Genomic DNA, 23,620 nt, shown 5'->3' with positions numbered 1-23,620 from the left:
ACCGGGAGTCAATGAAGGAAAAAGTAACAAATGCATTTCCCCTGGGATGATGAAATCGTACATGGTTACATGGTTCTCAAGAATCAACCCTTCAACAGCTGAGGTTTCCCTTTCATTAATGCCAGCTCCATGCATTACTGGGTCAACAGACAATACAATTTTAATCTGGACCAAATGTGCCTGCACCACTGTATTTCTGTTTCTTCTGAATAACAAGAATAAGTGACACAGTGTTAAAGCAGTTTTATACTTTCTGTTGACTAAAATTCGACGGCAAGCAAAAAAAACCCCACCATCAAATCCATTATAAAGCTGGCCAGAAGAAAGTTACTGCTTTAAAACATTATTTTATTAGGTAGGATAAATTTGCACCAGACCTGAGATTTTACCATTTGTGCTGGTAACGTTTCTGATCCACCATTAAATACTCCAAAGCCAGATTTACCAGGCCATGTACCCACAGCCTGGCCTCTATACCTGTCTTTTCTTAGATGGCTGTTAGCTGTCGTGGCGAGAGCAATGCCAGTGACACATATGCTCAGAAAAAAAGCATTCACTCTTTATTTCCTGCTTGGCATTATCATGATACTGAAATGGCTCCTCCAAAACTGGATGTAAAAGAAATGATGTAGAAGTCTACAGCATGGGCAATCACTGCCTCAAAAAGTTTTTGAACTAAATCAGCAAGAAAAAGCACCCTCTAAAGAAAAGGCCTTTTAAGATTAAAGATTACAAAACCGATTAAAACCGTCCAACCTGCAAAATGTCTCAGCAGTGGTTAAAATACTTGGCTAGAATATGTGTTTAGTGCACCAAAATCTCTTCATGAGTTGACTTGGATGAGCAAGAAATGGAAAATCAGCTGTACTGTTTGAAGTTGGCATATTTTTTCATATTAGACATTTCTGACCAACCATAGAGATTTGCTATAGTGAATAATAAAGTCTTTTTTGGTAAGCAATTGGACAATTCTGATTTGTATAAAAATCCTTTCTTTTAAGCCTGTGTAGTGTAGTCACAAAATTGCAGTGTAATCGCAAAAATATAAGGTTAAAAACATCATTTGTCTTTAGGAAGGGGGTGAGGGTCATCTGCTGCTGTATCATTTCTCAGCTGTCCAGCAACATGACGTCCACAGCCAGTTTGTACAAGACAGTCATTTTATAGCCTGGCCCTAGGCAGAAAAATAAATGCGCAGGCATTCAGCACTGCATTTCAGGACATTCACAGAAATCTCCCAAAAGGTGTCAGATATTGAAGGCTGGACTCTTGGCTTACTTGCAGACAGAGGGACTTTTACTGCTGACCTCAGTGAGGCATTGAAATCAACATTCCAGTCTACACTAAGGAAAGAGAAGAACCACTACACATGGTTCATGACTGGGCAGGGCTTTTCTGGTCATCCTGACTTTTGATTCCCATTAAAGACTGGTGTCCCTGTTAGGTAGAAACACAGTTTGGGATTCTGTTGACATGGAAAGGTGGGTAACATCTACATGTACCTGTCAGAGAGGTGTGTGAGGCCACAGCAGAGGACCTGGTTGAGTGTGGGAACCAGAGCGAGTTCCTCAGCTGCACAATGCAAGGGCTCCACTCTGAGGTCTCACACGGAGACCTGTGCCAGCCTGTTCACATACGTGGGATCTAGGAGAAAAAGAATAAATGTATTGAGAGTCACAATCTTAAACTTTAAATATTGGGATCCTAGATATGGAGCTTTCTCAACTGCGGGTTTGCAAGGAAGGGCCCTGAAACAAAGGGGTTTTGTGAAGGGCAACTAGTTGTAATAAGTAATTTACTGAAGCGATCAGACGGTCTTATGTTTATAAATAAATTTATACATGGATTTTAAATACTATTTTTATGAATGTAACAAACAGCAAATACTAAAAGGTACTCTCAAATCCAAGCAGAAATTGATGCTGAATGAGGTTACTAACCTGAAATATATTTTAAGAGTATTTAAAGAGATTTAAAACTGAAGTTGCAGTCAGGAATTCAAATCACAGCTAGTTATTAAAAATGTTGGTTTCCTGATGTCTGCTATCCTACTTACAAAGAACAAGTGCTGGCTACTCTTAAATGCATCACAAAAACATTTACAGATGTTTATACCAGGTCTGCCCATTTTTAGTTGCCAAGGACCAGGTTATTTCCTTCTGAGACAACTGTGTAAAGGCCAGAACTTTGTACAGTTACTATCTGGTATTTCTCACTGACCCTTTAGTGCAGAGGATGGCTGAGATTTGTGGCCCTACGAATTACACTTCTCTGCATTCATAGAGTCATTGCAAAAAACCTGAACCCCCCCTGACAGCCCGTGGTTTCTGGGGAGGCCTCTGGAGCTTCTCTGCTTTGTTCCAGAGCTACCCCCCAGCAAGGCTCCCTCTTCATCTCTGCTCTCACCAAATCCTCCCTTGAACCCACCAAATGCAGAGTTGCTGGGCTCTTCAGCATGCCCTTCTTCCCAAATGTGTTGCTGTCTGTTCTTTCTCTGTGATACCACTGGGAGCGTCTGCTTCCTCCACAGCAGTTGATGTGTTTCTCTGAGAGCTGAGCTGACACAACGGCAGATCCCAGGGGCTGTCCCCCCATGGCAGCATGCCTTCATCAAGTGACCACGTCCATCAAGCAACCTGCCAGGGGAGTGAGACTCTGTCACCGAATAAATCCCATTTCCTTTCCATATGCCAAAGGATATTTCTAAGACCTACAGCTGACAGCAATACTTTTTGCAGCAATGGCAGCCAAAGAAGCAAAAAGCCAAAGGTGCTGAAAGAAAACTATTATCCTCTGATGAGGCAAATATGTATCAGCAGTCCCTGCTAAAGCAGAGGATCTCTGAGCCAACCAACCCTTCCATCTCTACCAGCACAGCCCAAAGGGCAGATTACATGGTGATCACTAGTCCCTTTTTGAAGCATGTTTTAATATACCATTTATCTTGAGATTTTTTGATGTTTATCCCCAGTGTCCTTAGCATTTTGCATTTAATTAGTAGATTACACGTAGCTTTATGGCTGATGTTTCACAGCAGCAAATAAAAAATACTTAACTGCATCTGGGCAGCATGCAAGCGGATCCTAATCCTATGCTGAACCAGTTCTCTTTTCTGTCCTTTCCCCTGAGAATAGATCTTGAGCTGCCAGAAAGGCCTTCTGATAAAAGAAAAGGTCATTAGCCACTGTGGATGAACTCGGTCTCTTTGAGGAGACCTGTTTGCTGTGGACCTCAGGTGACTGAGGGTATTACGCCTTCTGTTACAAAAAACTGTGATGGTTGAACAGCACCCAACAAATCACTGAGATGTCATATCACCAACCTCAATTTAGCAGACAAAGTAGGCAAGGACATATCACGTTCTCAGCATGCAGGCATCTCCTGGAAAACAGTTTTCTTCTCTCCACCCTGACCACTCAGCAGATCAGTGTTGTTTTACATCACCTTTGCTCCCAGCTACATTCAAACATGATGAAGTCTTGTAATGCATGCATTTTTAGCATTGTTACACAATCGTTACACAAGCAACCACTTTTTTTCAATGTGCCTTTTTTCCCCTCTTTCCCCTGCCTCCTAAGTGTCTGCTCACAGCAGAAGTTAAGTCCGTTTTCCAGCAGCTAAAGGAAGGCTGTGGTGGGACAGCAGAGGACCTGCTGATCAGCAACGTCATGTAGCATCAGAACTGGAGGAGCACATGGGGAAGGTCTCCACAGAGTGAACAAGAAGGGCTATTTAGGGGAAATAACAGAAAGCACTGGTAACAACAAACATGCTTCATGCTTCTTTCAGTAAAGAAGTTGGATGTATTAACAAAATTCAATCATATTATACTCGTATAATAAACATACATACACAGAAGTACTGATTTAAGGGGGTATAGAGTCTCTTAACTTTGGCATTCTCCACCACTTGAAAACTTGACCATTCAGTGTTGGTAACAACTTTCAGTCTAGTATTTTTTTATGGAATTAATACACAAGTACATCTACCAGTATATCTGTCTACATTTAAACAACCACAGATATATTTTTTCCCATGTCACATTGAAAACTTTTTGTGTACTCACTTTGCTCTGCCCTTGGCAATTCCTTGTCAACAACAGAATTTATTCCTTACCTCAGACCAATTCACCCTCTTTCCAGGAAGCTGTCAAAAACCTTCAAATTTACTCTTATTACTTCTTTTTCCTTATTTCACTGTCCTGTTGACACAGAGTCCTACCCTTGTAAACCAGGATGAACTGCTGCATGTGTGGCTTGTCCAACACCGCTACAGAGCTAAAGGCAAAATGGAGGGTAGGTTTCCTCCAGCCCAGGAGTAGTTTTGCACTATTCCCTGCTAGAAGTCAGTTGCCTACCAAAAATGCTTCTCTTTTTTGAACTTTTATGTAAAGTTCAGGCCAAATCCATCTGCAGAACAGTGATTCCTAAAAAGGGATGAAACCAATAAATTTATCATTTTTCCCAAATTATAGCCATAGCAGGAAGATGAGAGAAATAAGATGCAGGGGAGTCCTATAACTACCTAAAAATCTACTGAAGTCTTTCTGGGCTTGCCAGAGCACACAGGCTATGAGTCACAACTCCAGAGGCTTCCAGTTAACAACTAAAAGGGAGAAATGATCGATATAATTTTTCTCAGTGAGTGATTAAGACTGCTTTTAACAATGCAGTCATGCATGCTGTGTACTAAAAGGGGTGATTCATTAGTTACTTGAAAGAGAAGCATCTTCTTTTCTCCGTTCAGAAGCCAGAGGGATTAGCCAGCATCCCATGAGCACGGCTGATTAGCATGGAGAGAGGGAGAGGAGAGGAAATACTGGCTACTTTTGTCCCTATCCCCACATCTGTAGTGCTCTTCTCATTAAAGCAAGAAAGAAATGGGGGAATTTTGTATTCAGCAGTGACATTGTTTTAGTCATACTTTGCATAAGTCTGACACCAGGGCTGGCTGCTGGCAGTGCCTGGCAGCTCCCTCCTCTGCCCTGCCGTCACAGGTGCCTGCATCCAGCCCAGAGCACCATCTTCACGACCCTGCTGAGTAGCCCACGTAGCAACACCAGCTGCTCTGCATTCCGAAATTTTGATGTTGCCTTGGCACATATGTGAGAAATTTGTTCATCCTGATTTTTGTGGTGATTGCCTCTTCCAAAATAAAAAAGAACAGTTACAGGTAGAACTGGCAAAGAGGGTGATGACAACAATGTATTTTTTCTTATTTGAACCATATTGCTGCTGAAATGAAATTTATAACAGCTCCTCCCAACTTTCCATCATCTTAAGTATGCAAAAGATAATCTTCCTTTTAAGATGAGGTCATGCGTACAGTAAAGAATATGCCGCTCCCAAGCCTTTTTAGGTTTGGGTAGCTCCACATCGTTAAGGCATTCATTCTTTGCAACGCCCTGGTGGTGCAATAGAGTAGTGTGATGGCATAACCATCTGAAAGGTAACGCTGGGATTTCTTACAGGCTTCTTCCTGTGAGGAGAAAGATGTTGCCAAAGCCTGCATACAAAACATTTCCAACAAGTGGAAATGGATGTTGCTGCCTTTTCATCACAAAGAGAGTTTAATTTATGGACAAGTACAAAGAAATTTTTTTTTCTGAAGGGACTGATCAAAACTGTCACATGCAAGACTTACATCTCTTTCCCCTTTTCTTAGAGCCCAAACATCAGATAAAAGTATAACTTACTCGCAACTCATTTTGCATGCTTCTAACCACAGTCTCATGTAATAATCACTTGGACACGCTGTACTCAGAAAACTGGCAGCAATTCCAAGATTGACGTATGTGACAGACCTCTGGCACCAGCTTAAAGATGTTCAATATCTGCAACGCTAGTACACATACAAATGCCCTTGCATTCAAACATAACCGTCACACTAGCGCTAAGCATACTTATATTCTGGATTCTACCAGTTTCATAGAAACTCTGCATCACTCATCCCCGGGCTAAGCCTTTGTCTCAGTGTTTCTCTCTCTGCTTTTGCTTAGTCTTTCTTTCAACCTAATCCTGGCTACCCCTTTTTGCCTTTCACCTCTTTTCTCTGTCACAGATTGCCTCCTTGGCTGCCACGGCACCAGTTATTTAAGTGAAATGATTCATCTTCTTCTCCTTTACTCATGCCTCTCTTTTCTTGAAAAGGTCTGGGTGAGAGGAAAGGAGATGCAGCCTCTGCACCCCAGGATAACCCTGATCCACATGAAGCGTAGCACCTCTAAGGGGTGGATAAGCACCCCCTGTCAGTCCTTCCCTCCCCAAACACATTTGAGCAACATCCTGCTCTGAATGTGCCCTACCCTCAACTCTCCTGTGCTGATTGGTGTTTATTACCAGCCTTTTGTTACCTGAATACATTCTTATTTCACCTTGTCAAGTGCAGAGTATGCTTCCCGTAATGATGGAGTGGAAAAAAGTCTCTGTAGGTGCTTGTCTAGCTGAGTTCCTGATAGAAAGATCACAAGGACATTAGTTTAGTTTATATTATTAATTATGTAAAGGTGCTTAAAGCCTATGGCTACCTAAATTTCATACAATTAAATTTCAAATATACAATTTGAAGCAAATATACTACTACTGAAGTAAGAAGTTATATGAAAAAAAATTTAAGATTTTTTTTTTCAAATCAAAAAGATGATGTTTTGGTCTAAAACAAGGATAATTTTTGTGGTTTTGAAGGTCAAAAAATGTCACTTGAAAACCGAACAATTGAATTGAAACATGGCTAGTGTTTATTTTCATTAAATAGTGGAATATATTGACCAAAAGAAGGATCTTCTGTGAAAAATCTCATCTTCAGACAAAAAGTTTAAATCTCCCTTATCTCCTGAATATATGCACAGCACACATTGGACACCAAATGAAATCATCCTCATTATATCTATGTGTATAACCACTGAAGAGTAACTTATTCCATATAAAACCAGAACATTATCAATTCCATATGTGAGGTGTTATGTAACTTCCATTATTTTTTCTTTCACCATTATGCTTCAGCTTTCACCAGAAGATTCAAAGACAAATAAATCATTAGTCATTTAACTGGCGATATATAGTACTCATATTGTCATCTCTGGCAGGGTTTCACTTTTAAGCTTAAGTTAAAGCAATTCATTTGTGTCCTAAGTGACAGAAGCACATAAACTCCATTGCAGCAGATCTCCGATAACACTGAACGCAGAGCAAGGTCAGACCTCGGGAAGGAAAAGCGAGCACAGTGCTGAATGACTGCTAAGATTATTTTTTTCTGTAACTAACTCAAGCAAACTTGTATGTTGCTTTTCTGACACTTCCTTGGAAATGGCCGCATAATTTTAGCTAAAACATTTCCTGCCTTCTCCCCTCGGCTCCCCACGAGAAACAGCCAGAGGTATTTATTTAGCATTGAAAACATCTGAACAATTCATTCACATTTAAGAAAGTATGGAAGAACTGAAAATAGTAAAATTTAGTGGAAAGAGCTGGACAGTCTTTTCCTAGGAGTTAGTAGCCGTGCTCTGCATAATGGAAAAAATGCCATTTTTCTTTATCAGCAATTCCATGAGATTGTTCCCCTGCCACTCTTTGAAAAGTCATCTATAGTGGTTAATATATAACTCACCGATGTGTCAGTTCTTCCCTAAGGTGTTATTTCAGGCACTGCAGGGGAATTCCCTCTGCTATCCGTGCCTCAGCAAAGGTATGCTGGCAGCTGGGGTTTCACAAAGGGGGACTTCAGCTGCAAGGCCAGCTTGGGAACGTCTGTCTCCCATCCCTGCCTTGCCTCCGGCTGCTTCTTCACACTCATGCTGCTCTGCAACTGTTGTTGGGGCTGTGCTGGAAATCAGGTCACTGAGCTGATCCAAGCTACGAATAATCGTTTTTTATTTACATGGTTGTTCTTAATACAGGTTGCTTTTCTTACCAGAATGATGCCAGAAACTGCAGTGCTGGTGTGATTGTGGAGGCAGGACCCTGGGATGGAGAGGAGAGGAGAGGAGAGAGGAGAGAGGAGAGAGGAGAGAGGAGAGAGGAGAGAGGAGAGGAGCCGGGATACTGGGCGCTGGGGAGGGAGTGTGCCTGGGTTCAGGGAACAACAGCCCAGGGGGTGTCTCTTCCACTAATACAAGTAGAATGCAGGCAGGAGGGGGTCATCATAAACCAGTAACAAACAGAACGTTCACACACAAAAAGATCACGCATTGGTTTAAAACAGGCCAAGAGCAAACAGTAAAAATTGCTCCATGCGTGACTTCTGCAGAAAAAATATCTATATACATAAGTGTTAGAGAATGTATACACGTATACACACAGACGCACATGCATACACACACAGATTCATACACATATATACACACACAGATATCAACCTCTGAATTTGAAAGAAATGCAAAATATGCCTCACTCCGGTTTTTGCCAGCCTTCAATCCCTGCACGCAGCTCTGATCCCCTGGATGGCCGGTTCAGGGACGCAACCCCCAGGAAATCCTATAGAGGGAGCAGGTCCCCTTCTTTTCCTGAGTGACAGGAGTTTGCAACCTGAAGCAATGGCCCTGAGAGAGAGACGCAAAGGGAGAGAATGGAAATGTCTGAGGGAGCAGTCCCAAGGGCCAGAGCTGTTACCCTGCAAACAGGGGGAGCAGCACCAGCACCCCTCTGGGCAGGGACAAGGGGGCTGCAGATCCACATCTACCATCTTTTCCTCCTTCCCTCTTCTTCAGGTTCACACCTGAGCCCCACAAAGGGTCAAGAATCTCCCTGTTTTCCCCCTTCTGCAATCACTGGGGTGTCCTGGCACCTCAGCACGTTGCAGAATAGAGATTTGCTTGGTTAGCAACTGAGCAGAATTTCATCTTCCAACACCTCCAGCCAAAGTAATAGAGCACCACCTACAAGTAAGGGAAGATTGCACTCAGAAAAGCCCAGCATTTCCTGTTGAACAGAAAGAACAACTCAATAATATACAACTGTATGTCACAGACAACATATGAGAAACAGTATTAAGCACAACCAATACTAAAAGTGCATTCAGAAGACAGAATATGCAGAAATATCAAAAGTTAATTATTGTCTGTAGAGGCTATGTGCCTGAATTGAACATTGTTTATTGTAATTTACATGTGCATACACAAAAATTTCTAAAAATCTTTAACCCACGTATACCTCTATTGTAGGCCCAGAAAGCTGGTAGTTATTTGTAGGACTGCAAAGCCCAGAAAGCTTGGCCTAACCAGAATTGCATTTGCTGGCCATGACACAAATACGTACCAAGAGCCTTTTCCCTACCATGTTTATTGTAGTCCAACAAAAGAAAGGACAAGGTTATTTTTTCCCCTCATTCTTTTTCTTTTTGAAACAGATAGGGAGCTGTGACGAAAAAAGTTTAACAGAGACTGGATCTTATCAAACCCAGATTCACTCTTTGAGATCAAAAGACTAGCATCTAAAAAACACCTGTTTGGGAGCAATGACTTCCGTAAGATGCTTGACTGAGTAGTATATGTGTTCAGAACTTAAAAATAACAATTACAAATGAAAAAAATAGTGCACAATACATGGCAAATACACATGCATTTTTTCCCATGTTATACCTGTGAGTTCTCCTTGTAGAAAGACCGGCCACCAGAGTGTGCACCAGCTAACTTACATTTCTGTAAAAGTCTAAGAACTTGCATAAAGCATACAATATTTATACATTAAAATTATACTAAGAGCTCTTCCCATCACGCACTAAGGTCTACTAATACTTTAGTGTTTGTCTCCTGGGGAAAAAGAGCAGGTCTTAGGATTGCAACATAAGTAGTTAAGCACAGGTCATGCAGCAGTAAAAGAGAAAAGGAACACTCTATGCCCTTCAATTCCCAGGCACTGCAGCGTGAGGCATTAAAAAAAGATAATACTACTTTTCCTCAGCTAACCCATATAACATGTTTCATCTTTTGATACAGGTTTGCCTTTGGTTGGGGTTTTTTTTGCATCATTAGAGAGAGGCCATTTGAGGAATATATTCTGCATCGTGGTGTGATTCAGCAACTTTCTGGAAAACATAAATGCAGCCCTTTTTTCTGTGCACTAATGAAACACAACTGGCAATAATTTGCTTCAAATTGAGCTTAACTGGAAGCAGGCAATGTACCATGTAAGCTGAAGCTCAGCGGTCTTAGATCACAATGTCATTTTTCACGGTTTTTTATATGATTGAATACGAGCTGAACATACCCTGCTGTTCAAACCAGGCCAATGACAACAAATACATCACTGTAGGAGCTGTTGCGTTCCCAAGAATGGCTCAGCAAATACATTTTCCTTTATATCCAAATTCTAGGTAGCACTCGTCCATACCAACAAGTGAGACCGCTGTTTCGGAGTATGTCCCAAGGGCGTATCCGCAGAAAGGTCATCTTGCAGTTCCACGAGGGCAAAGCCCCCTGTCATGAGCTTGCCCTGTCATAACTATTTTTGCACAAGGGCACTGAAGGGTACTTAGTAACACCACTGTAGAAACACTGTGTAATTTTGCATATTTTGTATTCTTTACCCAGAAGTGCTCCAAGTCTGGGAAATGAGATCAGGAGCAAAAAACCATTTGCCTTAAGAAGAACAAAATCCTCCCCAGAGACACACAAAGTAGTCAAAAGAGTTTAGGAAGCCATAGAGCCCTGGTGCTTCACGGGTGTGTTCCCCAGGAAAAATATCCTAATAAAGAAAGCCTTGTCTACGCAGCCTGATAGAGGAGTCCTATTTGCAGGCAGGGATGATGTGGTAGCCCTGGCAAGCGATGAGTGGCCCAGCTGGGATGTGCTGCCTGTCCTGTCTTAGGGCACAGGCTGCTTTTCCTTCAAGCAACGTGTGGGAGCGACGGGCAGCATGTGTCCCACGGACTGCCACGACCCTTCCAGCCCCGAGCTGCAGGAGAGCTGCCATCACAGCTCTGTGGCCAGCAGCAACCACAGTTTGTGTGTGTGTGGGGGGGGGTGTCCCACCCCCCCTGCGCACCAGTCTGAAGATGAAAAGTGCTGCGTAAGCACCAGCCCTTATTGTTACTGGCAGAGCTGCGTGGGGACGTTGGCACGCAGCGCCTGTGGGCTTGGCTAACCACTAACCAGCGTGGAGCCTTTGCTCTTAGAAGCACCAAGTAATATTGCCCAAACATACTCCCATTTAGCAAAAGAAAGAGTCTTTTTGACAACAAAGTCTTCCAGTGAGTAAGCGGCCAGCGTGTTGCTGGCATTATATAGCTGGCAGGATTTCTATCATAAACATTGCTATCAGCTGTATCTCAGCTATGCTCATTGTATCTCAGCTGTAAAAACTTGCTCCGGGCTGATATTTGGCAAACAAGACCCAGCAAGACAATCCTTTTTTGAAAAACATTATCCTATTTGAGTAATCTACAGACATGTAAATCAAGAAGTCTGCAAGTGTGGGCCCCGCTGACACCATCGTTGATTCTTCTCTGCTGATGCTATGGGCACCAGGGGAAGCGAGCACCTGGCCATCCCAAAGCACTTGCTCCCAGGCTTTCCTTTCACCTCCAGATGCCCTGACTGATTGAGATCATAATGCTGGGGAGGAGTGGGGCAGAGCAGACAAGCTGCACTCAGTGACGAGACACGGAGAAGTTTCCCCAGGAGAAAAGCCTGTCTCCTGGGAATGCACACAGAGCAAGACACTGATCACCTTTTACACAGGTGAAGAAGAGCAGCTGCTGGAAACCCCCAGAGTCCTACCTAGCCATGTACGTGCCTCCTTCCATATAAGTGAAGGAAAAAAATGCATCTATTTCTATCTCAGAGGAAATGCCTGCTCTTACTCCAAAGCTAAAACAGCTTCTTGGTCGTAATGCCATAATGCTGCACTGGCTATACAGTCCTCTTGTGTTTCAAAAGGTTTCCTGTGGACTCTACCACATCTGACAAATGCTTTGGTAGAAAACATGTCACCCACTGGCTCTTCTGAATGGAGATTTCCAGATCAGTGCAGAATATCCCTGGGACAAATGAGCAGTTACATGCAACAGAGACAGAAAACTCAGCACTGAGTAAAAACTCTTTATGAATCCATGTAAAAGTATTCAGGATTTTTAGTCAGAAATACTCTTTTCATTGATTTCATTATTAAAAGTGTGTTACAGCTAAGGTATTTTTTAAATACTGAATCTCATTTCCAAATGCCCTGAGGGAACAACAGCCACAACAATAAAATTAGGAACCCATTACTGAAGATAAAATTAGAATAACTAAGCTCGACACTATACAGGGAAAATGCAGTGTTAAAATGTATGAGGTAAAATGCTTTCTAACTATCCCAATGTTAAACTTCATTTTGTCCTTGGAATGAGCAAGGGCAGGAATTTATGACAAGCTACCACATTATTAAATACAACTGTGTTTTGTGCAAGTTACTTGCTAAATCCAGATATATTTTCTCAGTATAGTTATGGACAAAGAGGCTTAATAAGATATTTTTAATTAACAAAACTTTTTTTAAGTGCTTTTAACCTTCCCTTCCTTCAGGATTGTGATTCAGGGAAGTACTGAGAAAATAGATGGTTTACTTTTCAGTTCTGCTTACACAGGAAACCTGGGAAGATATCTCCAGTGAGAGATTCTTCAGCAAACACAGAGAAGCCACTGCTATCGCACCTACCACCTCCATGGCAAAAGCAGCAGCAGGTGACAGGTATCCACCTATGAATACCAGGGCAACCACTCAGATAAATACTTCATAGTGAAATTTCCTGCCATAGGTAGGACTCACATTTGAGAGCACACATGCTATCGTACCCTGGATTAGAGTTAGGCTTCCCTTATCATTCCTGAACAAGTATCTTCATGAGCCACACGTTCTCACACTGCCTGTGTGTGGTGCATGCACAGGTTGCACAGCCTAGAGACTAACAGTTTCTCCTTACAGTCACCTTGAAAAATGCATTCCCTCTTTTTCAAGACCAAAAAAAAAAGGAAATCACATATTTCTAAAACCAGAACAGTGTCATAATATCCAAAACGGGATGAAAGGGGCAGGGGGTTGTTGCAGTCTGCTCTTTCTTCTCACATCAGGTAACTCCCCCCTTCCTCTTCCAGCCTCAAACAGGTGGCTATCATAAACTCTTTAAGGGAATATTGTCAAATGCATTTACTAAACATTCTGACACTAAAAAGAAACATTCAAATGAAAAAAAATACAGCCATGAAAACACTCTGTTTCAAGCATTGCTCCACATTAGTGAACAACTCATTCGCTATTCCTGGGTATTAGAGTCAAGCTCAGTGCTTTTGCAATAGATATTTTTAAATAAAGGTTAAAGAACATGTTTGTCTTATGTTACACAGTCAAAATGTCTGTGGAAACAAACAAGCACCCTTTTCTTACAGTAGTGTCTATAGGTTGTGAGACAATCAGACAGACCAGATACTCACGGGTTTCACAAACCATTCTCGAGAAAAAAATCTACACATATGAGCTGACTCCTTATCTCCACTTCAATCAAATGAGCTTATTGTTAAAGTTTTACAAAGCAACCCAGCAGCAAGGTGAAAGATGAAGAGATTATTGAATAATAGATAAGAATATTTTTAGTCTGCTCAGACGTATTCATGTATCTGAGAAAGCAGAAGGAAAAAGCCCTCAGAAAGGCGCTGGCAGAATTCCAGCAAAAGCAACCCAACTGTCAGCACCCCAAAAGGGCCAAGGGCTCCCTGGGGCCGGGGTGCTGGGGGCTCCCCATGGGAGGCATCAGGGCACCTGAGACAGACCCAGCCCTGCACATTGGGCACCTCCCTGGGGCTGGGGACATGGACCTGTGGGTGGGGGTCCACGGCCAGGCAGGGTTGTGGAGAGCTGGAGACCGTCCCTGCTGCAGCATCACTGGGGCAGGGACCGACAGCCCCAGGGGGCTGAAATGGGGTCTTGTGCTATAGGCAGGGTGGGGAGAGCCCCAGGAGGGGGTTGGGAAGGGTCAGTCAGGGCTGGGGGTGCCCTCAGAGCCCTCACACTGTCATGTGGAGGTGCAGGATTACTAAGAAAAACGATCTTGGTCCTTCTGCTCCTGGAATTGATGAAGATAAAATTTTTGCTTCCTTTTCATTCATGGCTTTAAAAGCCCAGCAATCCTGTCAAATTGGAAGTAGTTGGAACTGTAAACCTATTCCCAAGGTCATTCTTTCCCATCAGGTTTCCTACAATCTTGTTAAATGCAGGGGCAACAAAGAATTTGTAATGCTCCAGGAAGGACCTTCCCCATGCACGAAAGAAGGGAACTACCAAATTGTCTGATTCCAGCGCCGTTCTGCTTCTTACCCTGCATCCAATCAAGAATCATTGCTCTGTTACTATGGTCTGAAGAGACTAAGATTTTTAAAAGATCTTTTCACTGCCTGAGCCAGCCCTCTCCCTGTTGTCTTTCCCCTTTAATGAAGATCACAGGGTGGTTGACATCTTTGATCTCACCACAGATCCTGAGAGCCTCTGAAGAAGTGGAGGTATAATAACATCATTCACTTAAAAGCTAGGGAGATTTTGACTGACTGAAACTGTATCTACTGAAATGAAGTACCAGTGAATAATGAAGAGTCACTTGGATATTCAGAACTTCATTCATTAAAAAACATTTCTGAAAGGAACTGGTTCATGTGTCCCTGGCAACACTAATGCAAGAAGTGCCATACTAAATCAGACTTGGCATTTAGTCTAGAGTCAAAGTACTTGCACATAGTCCATCATCCTGCAACACGGACTACAGAGCAGAAAAGCCTTTATCTCTACCTCATGTACAATTATGACACTATATACGACAGTGGGGTAGAAAATTCTTTAAAAGGCAGGTGTAAACAGGGGATATTTACCTCAGTAGTATGCAAGAAGCACAGTCCCTCACAATGTAATGATATGACATCCCCAAAAATACTGCACCATGTGAAAAGACCCAAAATTTGGTCTTTTGGGGCAGGGACAGCCATAAACCTGCAGCACCATGGAGCTCAGCACTGATTTACCTCAATTTTTCATATTTTTTTTAATTTACCTTGATTCTCTGACAGGAAATTTTTGGTGAACTCCTTGCTCCCTTAGCTAGACTGCTATAGGCAGCTGAGCTAACACGTTCAAAATTAGCTTGGATGTCTCTAAGTTATACCTTGGGTCCTGGAGTAAAAGAGCAGATACAAACTGGTGCTTGAGACTGCAGCAGAGACACAGCCCAGCATTTTTGGACCTCTGTCCAGGAAAGCTTTTCAGCATCCGTGTAGCTGTAAGGCTCTGAACAGACTTGGCGAGTGCATCAGCCAACAACGGTGAAGCACGTTGTGAGCTCCCTTCTGGACTGGGAATTATCTCTGAAGGGTTTTACAAAATGCAGTAGAGCCTCACGAAGCAGAAAACAACAGTTATTGAATTTCTCTCCTCTCCACCTGGATGCATTGGAACTAGGTTGTTTTGGCATAAAACCCAGACATATTAAAGCAAATGCCAGAGGCCATTAAAGGCACAGCAAAATCTGTTTTGGGGAATATGGGCAGGTAAAGACAGGGCCCTTGTCCCAAGGCCAGGCAAGCCCAAGTGCCAAGTGACAGAAGTCAGGGTGAACACTGGCAACATGAGACTTGGCCAGGCTATTGTGCTATTGCAGTGTGCAGGGCCCAGAAGGCAAGTAGCACAGCTTAGTAAAAAAATAGTAGTAAATGAATCTGTGCATTATATTCTCCTTCTGGTGACAACCATCTTCAAAAGAAACCCACAACAAGCACCTTCAAGAGAAGAAAACCACATAAGAACCCCTCACAGAATCCCAGCCTGTACCATGCACACACACAAACACACAGAGACCACTGTATTTATCCAAAACAATCCCACATAGGATTTCACTTCAGATCTTGCCGATCACATGGTGGTGGAGGGTCATTCACATGCACATCCATTGCTTTTGCAGCTGTTTGGATCCACCATCTGTATCTTTCACTTCCCAGCCCCCTAGAATTGTAGTTTCAGAGCAACCAAAATACTGAAAATCTCCCTGCCTGCAGATTGCATCATTTGGAAATGGCTGTGTTAGCTGATCTTCCCTGTAATTGCACCATTTGAAGCTGTATTTTCATTTCTGGGGAATAATGCACATGCCTCAACTCCCTTCTCAGATGTGTCATCCCACTGCTATTCCTTTCTTCTTTAAGCTACAGTTTGGTATTCTTTTAAGTGAACACGAATGCCAATAAAGCAGTCCGCACTTTCTCCCACTCCCATATCATCTCCCAGATAATCTGTTGTACTGTGCCATCATAAATATTTGTGTGGCTACATGGTGAACCAGATCAGAGAACCGATCCAGCTGAAAAAAAGCCCCTGGGAAAAAAAAACAAACGCACTTTTTCCAATATAGTTCCCACAAGGTCATACAAATACTTGTGCTGCAATTGAAAGGAGGTTTCTGTAAGGACAGGATTGACTGTCAGCAGCTCTGCTGACCTTACTGTGGTGCCATGGTTTGGCATTTGCTTTCACCAACATTCATCCTCAGAAAGCACACAGAAACCCCTGTTTTGGGGAGTAAACAGGCACAGAGCTACTGAAGGTTCCTTCTGAATGCCCAGGGAAAAGTATTTTGCACAGCATTCTTGCCTGCATTTGAGGACAAATCCATCATCTCCAAGGCCGTGCCCTTACACCCAAAATAGAGCTTTCTCCTATCAACGACATGCTCAGGGATCCTTTGGAGTCAACTGCTAGGACTTCAGAGGCAAACAGCCTATTTGTCCTTCTCTCACTTTCTCCAGATTTGAGGAGTGATGAGACAGAGTAGTGCCTGGTTACCTATTCCACAGCCCTGTATTGTAAATGGGAGGAAACAGTCTGGAAGCATTACCATTTGATCACATTTTATCAAAAAGCCTTTTGAAAATGGCTCACCTCACCATTTAACAGTTTATAATAAACTAAGCCTAAAACTAGACCCAGAAAGTCCTGACATTAATTTCCTCGATTTCACTCCTTTTTGCCCCATTTTCTTTCTTCACAATAAAGTGACAGTTCCACTGCCAATATTTCTCAGGATGCGTGTGATAATCTTTTGTGAGACACTTGAAAATTGCAGTTAAATGCAAACTTGCTGCTAAATAAAGCTGTGCAGAATACAAAAATGTCCTTCCCTTGCCTCTTCCACTTCAAAAAAAGAGTCAAGAATTACTGTTTTCCCCCCGCTGGTTTGTGGTGTGAGATAGTAAGGATATGAAACTAGCTGATCCCATGAGTGGGAGGACTGACTACAAAGAGAACTCTTCTTTTATCGTTTCCAGCAACTGTACAATTAACTTAAGTTGCGGCTATCTTTTCGCCAGTGGGCTTAATATATTCAGACTAAGGATAGAGTCTAAGCAAACATTACAATTTCCTGAGTAGATTGCAAACCAGCAGTCTTCCCTGAAATCATATACCATCACTTACCCGTCACTATACTAGAAACAGGAAGGCCATATGTTATCACATGCAAAGGGACTTCCCTCACGCAGCACCTGTGCTGCGACAAGCCTGGGGACAGAGCTCTGACACACACACTGATGGACACATTTAGCTTGAGGCAGTTTATCCAGTGAAGATCGGAGGAAATCATGCACAAAGATAACAGGGAGGGAATGGTCCTGGTCATCTCTACCATTTGGGTAGCTCTGCTAATTTTGAAGAAAGACAAGTGGGATTCAGCTACGCAACAAACAGGCGAGCATTTTTAGACATTAAATGGGTTTGAACTCTAGGGACCCTAGGGAATGTAAAATCTACTGCTGGGCAGAGACTGCATAAGGAAGTCAGAGGCCTGTTTTTAACACATCCTTGGGAAAGCCAGCAAGAAGAAGTGCCTTTGATTTTTCCCTCCAATTCAACTGCCAGTTTCCCCAGTTTCATTCTGTCTTTACTTCTGGCTGTAATAGTGTGGCTGTTGGAGCTGTGACGGGCTCAGGACATAGCCATGGCAATATTTGTAAGGACAGGTCCCAGTTTTTAACTGAGTATTTGGGAGACAAAAACAGAGAGATTTTCAGGTACACAAGCCCATCTTCAGGTCACTGAAAAGTCAGTGTGCTTAGAAGTATGTCAGAGCTTTTTCTAGCTATATCTGCCTAGTAAAAGATATGACACCTCCCTTAAACACCCCACTCCTCAATTTGATGCTCATCTCTCTCACCCCCAGTAAAGCTTTCTCTAACCCCATCTCCATTCTGACAGCACTCCCAGCCTTCTCTGGACCTACTGAACTTTCATACATTCATTTCTACCTTTCTTCTCATTCTTCTCACCCTGCCCCACCACCTCCTTAAGGCCTCACTGAGCTGATCTTCTGGATCCCCCAGTCTCATTACACTGAAAATCCTTTGACAGACCCCTGTCAGGCAGGAGCAGTTCCACAAAATTTTGTTTTCTGCAAGGCAAAGCTACCAGAGATATTCCTGTCCAGCCAGAACCGCTTTCTCTGTCTGCTAACAGCACGATGCTGCTGACTATATCGCTGCAGCCATCAGGATTACAAATAACCCTCAGAAATAAAGTTCCCTTCAGCTTTGATCATTTCAGTGATAGGGTTCAACCAGCTGCCTGGCACACAGCCACAGAGGCAGAGCGGGGAAGCAGGGATGGGAATGAAAGGTTGATTGTAGGGTGAAGGAGGAAAGCGATGGGTTGAGGCTGAGAACCACTTAGGGTATCAGCACCCTGAGGAGAACACCAGCGGGTCAGAAAGGAGCTTTCTCTGTAGCAAGGAAGCAGCCAGTGTACAACAGGCAGTGTTTTCCCCTGTGGTACATAATAACACGGCATTTTGTGAGCTTTGTCCACAGCTGCTGTGTAGAAAATGCAGGAACATTTTGCAAAGTTTTTAATGTTGTGGTGTCAAAGTGTTCTCCAGTTCTGCATGCCTGGTTAAAAGGGACAAGAACAGGTTAGGAGCCCATTGAGCAAGGGGAAAAGGAAGGCAAGGGAAGGAAAATTCTCAAGTATTTGCCTCTATGGGCCATGAGGAACTGAAGGGGGCAACACCCTGCAGACACACACAGGCTGGCAGCACAGTGAGGACCCATCAGACACTCTGTTTCTGCAGCTGATGCGAAGACCCAAGAAGGCCCCTTGAAAGAAGGGTGCTGGGGGGAGAAGGAAGAATTTCTAGCAGAAACTCTGCAGAACAGTGAATCTCTCCATATTCAAGCTTGGCTAAGGGCTGTGGTGGAGAGTAGGAATGCCTGAGACTGATAGGACAAAAGGAGAAAAATAATGCCTTAGCCTTCTGCCTAGCACAGACCGCATGGACATTTGAGCTGCCGATGAATCAACATGAATCAGCCCTATTATACCCCAGACCATAACCATGATGTAAACCGAGGTGATGCAGCAGCTGACTCAGAGGCACCTTTTACGTCCAGGGTGAGGCACAGAGCTGGGGACAGCAAGCTGTCAGACATCCCCAAATAAACTCATAAACCCTGGGCAACAGGCCCAAGGGATTTTGCCCTCTCTAGTTCAAATAACCAATACGTATCATGCCAGCTGTGCAAAGGCTCATTGGCTTCCTTTAACTTCAAGACTGATTTGTCTCGCCAGTGAAGTCATTGGGAAAAAGTAAAGGTGCTGTGACTACAGCTTGTCTCACCACACTCAAAGGAGACAGGGGCTGGTCATTACACAGGATCTTCTCTGAGGACAAGTCAAAGGGTAGGCAGGGAAATGTGTAAAGACTTGTGTCACCAGCAAGAGCTGCTTGACAAGACGTAAACAGAAATCTAAGAGACCATGCAGTAGACTATGCTGAGCCTTTAAAAAGCAGCTCTGAGCCAGGGTTGCTGTGTCAACCTCACCATGGACATAATAAAGAACACATTATATTTCAGTGGCATCAGTCTCCCAGTCCGGTCTCTCACCTGGTGATATGAACAGCTGTGTTGGCATGGAGAAAAGGGCCATCTGGCTTGAGATCTTGGCTGGGATCAGGTCTGCCCCCAGGGAATTCCCCTTGAGACTACGTCCCTGAGCTACCTAAGAAGTCTTGACCCTCCACTATACTTCTCTGAAGTACAGTTTCTGTAAAATATCCCTCACTTGCTGCAGATAACTTGCTGTCGGCTCGTAAGGAATGCACTTACGTGCCTCTCCCTGTGTCAATATGCAATGCTTGCAGGCATGCAAGAAATGCAGGCAGAGCTGTCACAAGAATATTTGGCAGCATCCCTCTCCCAGACCATCCTACTGTGGTGCTTCTCTTCCTACCTTCCACACTCCTACTTGTCGCCACCAGGGACCTGCAGGCCCAGCTGTGGCCCCCTGCCACAGCTACTGGCATGCCCTTACATCTCACCCTGGTGTGTAAGGGCATGCCAGTAATAATTGAGGTTGGAAGGGACCTCTGGAGATCACCTAATACAATCCCCTGGTCAAAGCAAGTCCATCACCAATACTGTATCAGGTCACTCGATCAGGTTTGCCCGTGCACTCTGAGCCCCTTCCTGGGACTGAGGCTTTGGCAGCCATGACACTTTTGCCAGCTGAAGCCATTCCTACTTCACCTCCAATCCTGGTGCTCACAGTGCCCTCCCAGCACAAACATTTATGTAGTCTCCTAAGGAAGTGATTCAGCTGAAATATAATCTGTGCTTCCAATATAATAATCTTTCTTTTAGCTGGAATGGTTCCCCAGTCCAACTTATTCTGCAGTCCTACTCACAAATGTGCTAGCATGGTTGAGGGAGATCCAGACAATGACAAGCAGCCAAGAGGAGGAAGGGAAAGGAGGGGGAAAGAGCAAGGAAAATGCCTGCTTGAGCCAGAGCTGCTGATTAATGAGTTCTGTGCCAAGCCCAACCCTCAGAGAAGCAAGATTCAATTCCTGTTCAAGCCCCTTTACAACTACAGTTTCCTCTTCTGTACACGGGGGAGGCAGCTGACCACAGCTGTTTGCAGATGAAAGATGAAAGGCATGACAGATAGTGCTTATTGATTATTTTCGTACCCACTGAACTTATTGGGAAAACTCTACCAAATGTATAGGAACCAGGTGAATCTGTACAACTGTTTTAGAAAGAAGAAGGAAGCATAAAGTTGGCCTGAACAGAAGAAATAAAATTTTCCAACTGAAATAGCCAGACTGGCTGAGCTACAGAACCTGGGGTGTCTCCACCCAACATTTTGTGGAAAGGCACTTGCTTCAGAATTGGATCAAGCCTGAACAAAGCTGGAATGAACTCATCTACCTTGGCTCCAGCTTTCCTATTTTCACAGTACTTCCATATTTGTCAAAAGGATTCAAAATGTTATTCAAAATAACTGACAAGGAGAGCAACCACTAATCAAAACAATCTAAGTAAATTCCAGAGTAGTATTAGATTGCTACTGATGTGCTGAAAATCCAGGCAATTGATCCTCGTTAGCGCTCCTGCCAACACGCAAAAAGGACCTGATTCATCCCAGTTAGCAGTAGGTATTTAATGCAGACATCTGAGTTGGAAGTCAGATGCCGCTAGTCTTCCTGTGTAGTCCATGAAGAGCAACAAGCACCCCCTGAAGATAATTCATCCCGACATTTAACTTACCATTTCTGTACAAGCCCATCAGAGATCAAGACTGCCCTGCAAGCGCTACTCAAACCTTCACGCTCATCGCCGACCAGTGAAAGGCTAGATGCACTGCCCTGTCACTCTTGAGTCCAATCTCAGTCTCTCATTTCTACTGGCCGGAGTTCAAAATGCAATTTGAAAGCCAAATACAAATCGAATTAAAACTTGAGTTGCTTACTAAAATCAACCCAATACTGCAGCTTGAGTTTATTTTTAAAACTACACGATTGACACTGATCTGCCCACATTTAAGGGTTATACTCCTAACCAGAGTATAATATTCCCATAGAGATTCAGCAGAAGCTGAGGTCTCCAACTAGTCCTGACTTAAGCATTAAATGTATCCCTATAAAGACTTCCAGTCCTACCAAATGTGGAAGTAGGAATAAGCTCCTGGCTCCTAGCTGTCAAAACTCCTAATTCATTTCAGCACATGTACGACAGAAGTAGTACAGAAAAGCTGCTTTAATAGCAAGGAGTGGCTTTAACTAGAACCCTGTACGAAACCTTTAGCCTCTGCCTACAGCTATATCACTGACTACAAGTTCAAACTGAAGGGTGACTAGGAGAGCCACAGCCCACACATCAAAGATATCTAAGTACTTAATAGACACAATACACATGTTTTATATGGACTGACATAAACCAAACCCTGTACTGACAGTATTTCTTACAGTTACTCTCAAGAGCACAGTTGAGTTAATTTTAAATAGAATGCAGTATTTAAAATTAGTATGTTCCCTTCCTAAAGTATTAAGAGTAACTTAATTTTCTAGGATTGATTCTATGGACAAGACCTGTATAATTAAGAAAAGGGAAAACGTCCTAATTCTACTTCTCTGCTAAATCCCATCCCACAAATTACTGCCTTATTCAGAAAGCCAAACTCACCCTGCTAATTATAAATTCTTCACCCCCAGTTAGGTAATGGAAATAATAACAAATGACTTAAGTAACTAATCACAGCTAAATAGCGCAGCTTGTATTGTGGATACCAAGTATTCCATACTGCAAACACACTCACGGAATATGGCAAGGGAAGTGCAGTCTGTTTGCACAAGCTCCACAAGTGGAAGAGCTTACGTTTACTGAGCGAAATGCAGACAATAAAAAAAAAAATTTGGGATTAATATGAAATGCAATTAATATATCATCATTCAGAAGCTTTTACTTTCAGTGCATTGCTTTATTGTCAAGATGCTATATGAACTGTTTTCTGTCTTTTTACCATGCTACTAAAAGATTTTACAAGTGGGTAGTTAAAGAGATCTCAGCAAGATCTGCAAATAGAATATTTCTGTCTGATTTACTCTAAATGCATGCGAAGTGCAAGACCAGACTGAAAGCTGATTACACTGCTTTTAAACATGTCTCTGAGTGTCATGTACAGTCTGCACAGTGACTTTTAAGTGTCATGTGATTATTATTTAGAAACAAGCTAATCTCCGGTGCATGTTAGCTTGATGCTTTCAAAAGGCGTAATATATTTTCATGTTACCAAACCTGACTACAAAGAAAAATTTAATAAAAACTCCAAGTAGAAGCATTCCTGGATATGAATAGGCTGAACATGGTTTCGCACTTTGAAATCCAAATGCTAGCTCATTTAACTTAGGAATTAGAAGACTGGCAGCTAACTAGTCAGACAACAGCAGGGCAGCAACAAATGGAAGGCAACTTTCATTTTACTCCCTAACTAGAAGATTATTTGCAATAGTTCACGGATAAAAGGACAGAAGATGGATACTGAACCTCTGCCTTTGCAGTGCAGTATTAAAATACCCCTGTAGGCTCATAAGCAGAAGTACAGTTACCACATAAGAGCAGGAATGAAGAGGGAGGAAGAAAGATTAGTTGCACCTTTTGGTAAGGAGGAATGGCCAGTGGTTCAGACACTCACCTCTGGTTTGTGACACCTGACTCCAATTCCTTGCCTTGCCTCAGCTAATCTGCGTAGCTCTGGGAGACCCACTGATTGTCTCTGTTCCTTCTCCTGTAAAATGGCAATTCCACTGCATGGTATAAGGTAAGCCTGGTGAGAGACAAAGAGAA

General features: G+C 43.0%; 2 long non-coding RNA genes across 2 annotated transcripts in view; both read right to left on the bottom strand.

The window, feature by feature from the left end:
• Positions 1-411: 411 nt before the first annotated feature.
• LOC106901231 lies at positions 412-7,923 on the bottom strand. The gene is made up of 3 exons (XR_001414286.1): positions 2,428-7,923; positions 1,503-1,644; positions 412-1,174 (listed from the first exon to the last, which is right to left on the bottom strand). It is a non-coding gene; the product is annotated as an uncharacterized LOC106901231 (long non-coding RNA).
• A 202-nt stretch (positions 7,924-8,125) lies between these two features.
• The window catches only part of LOC106901232, a 117,595-nt gene continuing 102,100 nt past the window's right edge, over positions 8,126-23,620 (bottom strand). Inside the window, exons 8-9 of the long non-coding RNA XR_001414287.1 lie at positions 23,469-23,600; positions 8,126-8,536 (exon numbers count right to left, since the gene is read on the bottom strand). This is a non-coding gene — a long non-coding RNA (uncharacterized LOC106901232). The remainder of the gene's footprint in view (positions 8,537-23,468; positions 23,601-23,620) is intronic.

Source organism: Calidris pugnax, unplaced genomic scaffold (genome assembly GCF_001431845.1).
Source record: "Calidris pugnax isolate Ruff unplaced genomic scaffold, ASM143184v1 scaffold44, whole genome shotgun sequence".
Taxonomy (NCBI): domain Eukaryota; kingdom Metazoa; phylum Chordata; class Aves; order Charadriiformes; family Scolopacidae; genus Calidris; species Calidris pugnax.
This window is presented reverse-complemented; position numbering and strand designations above follow the sequence as displayed.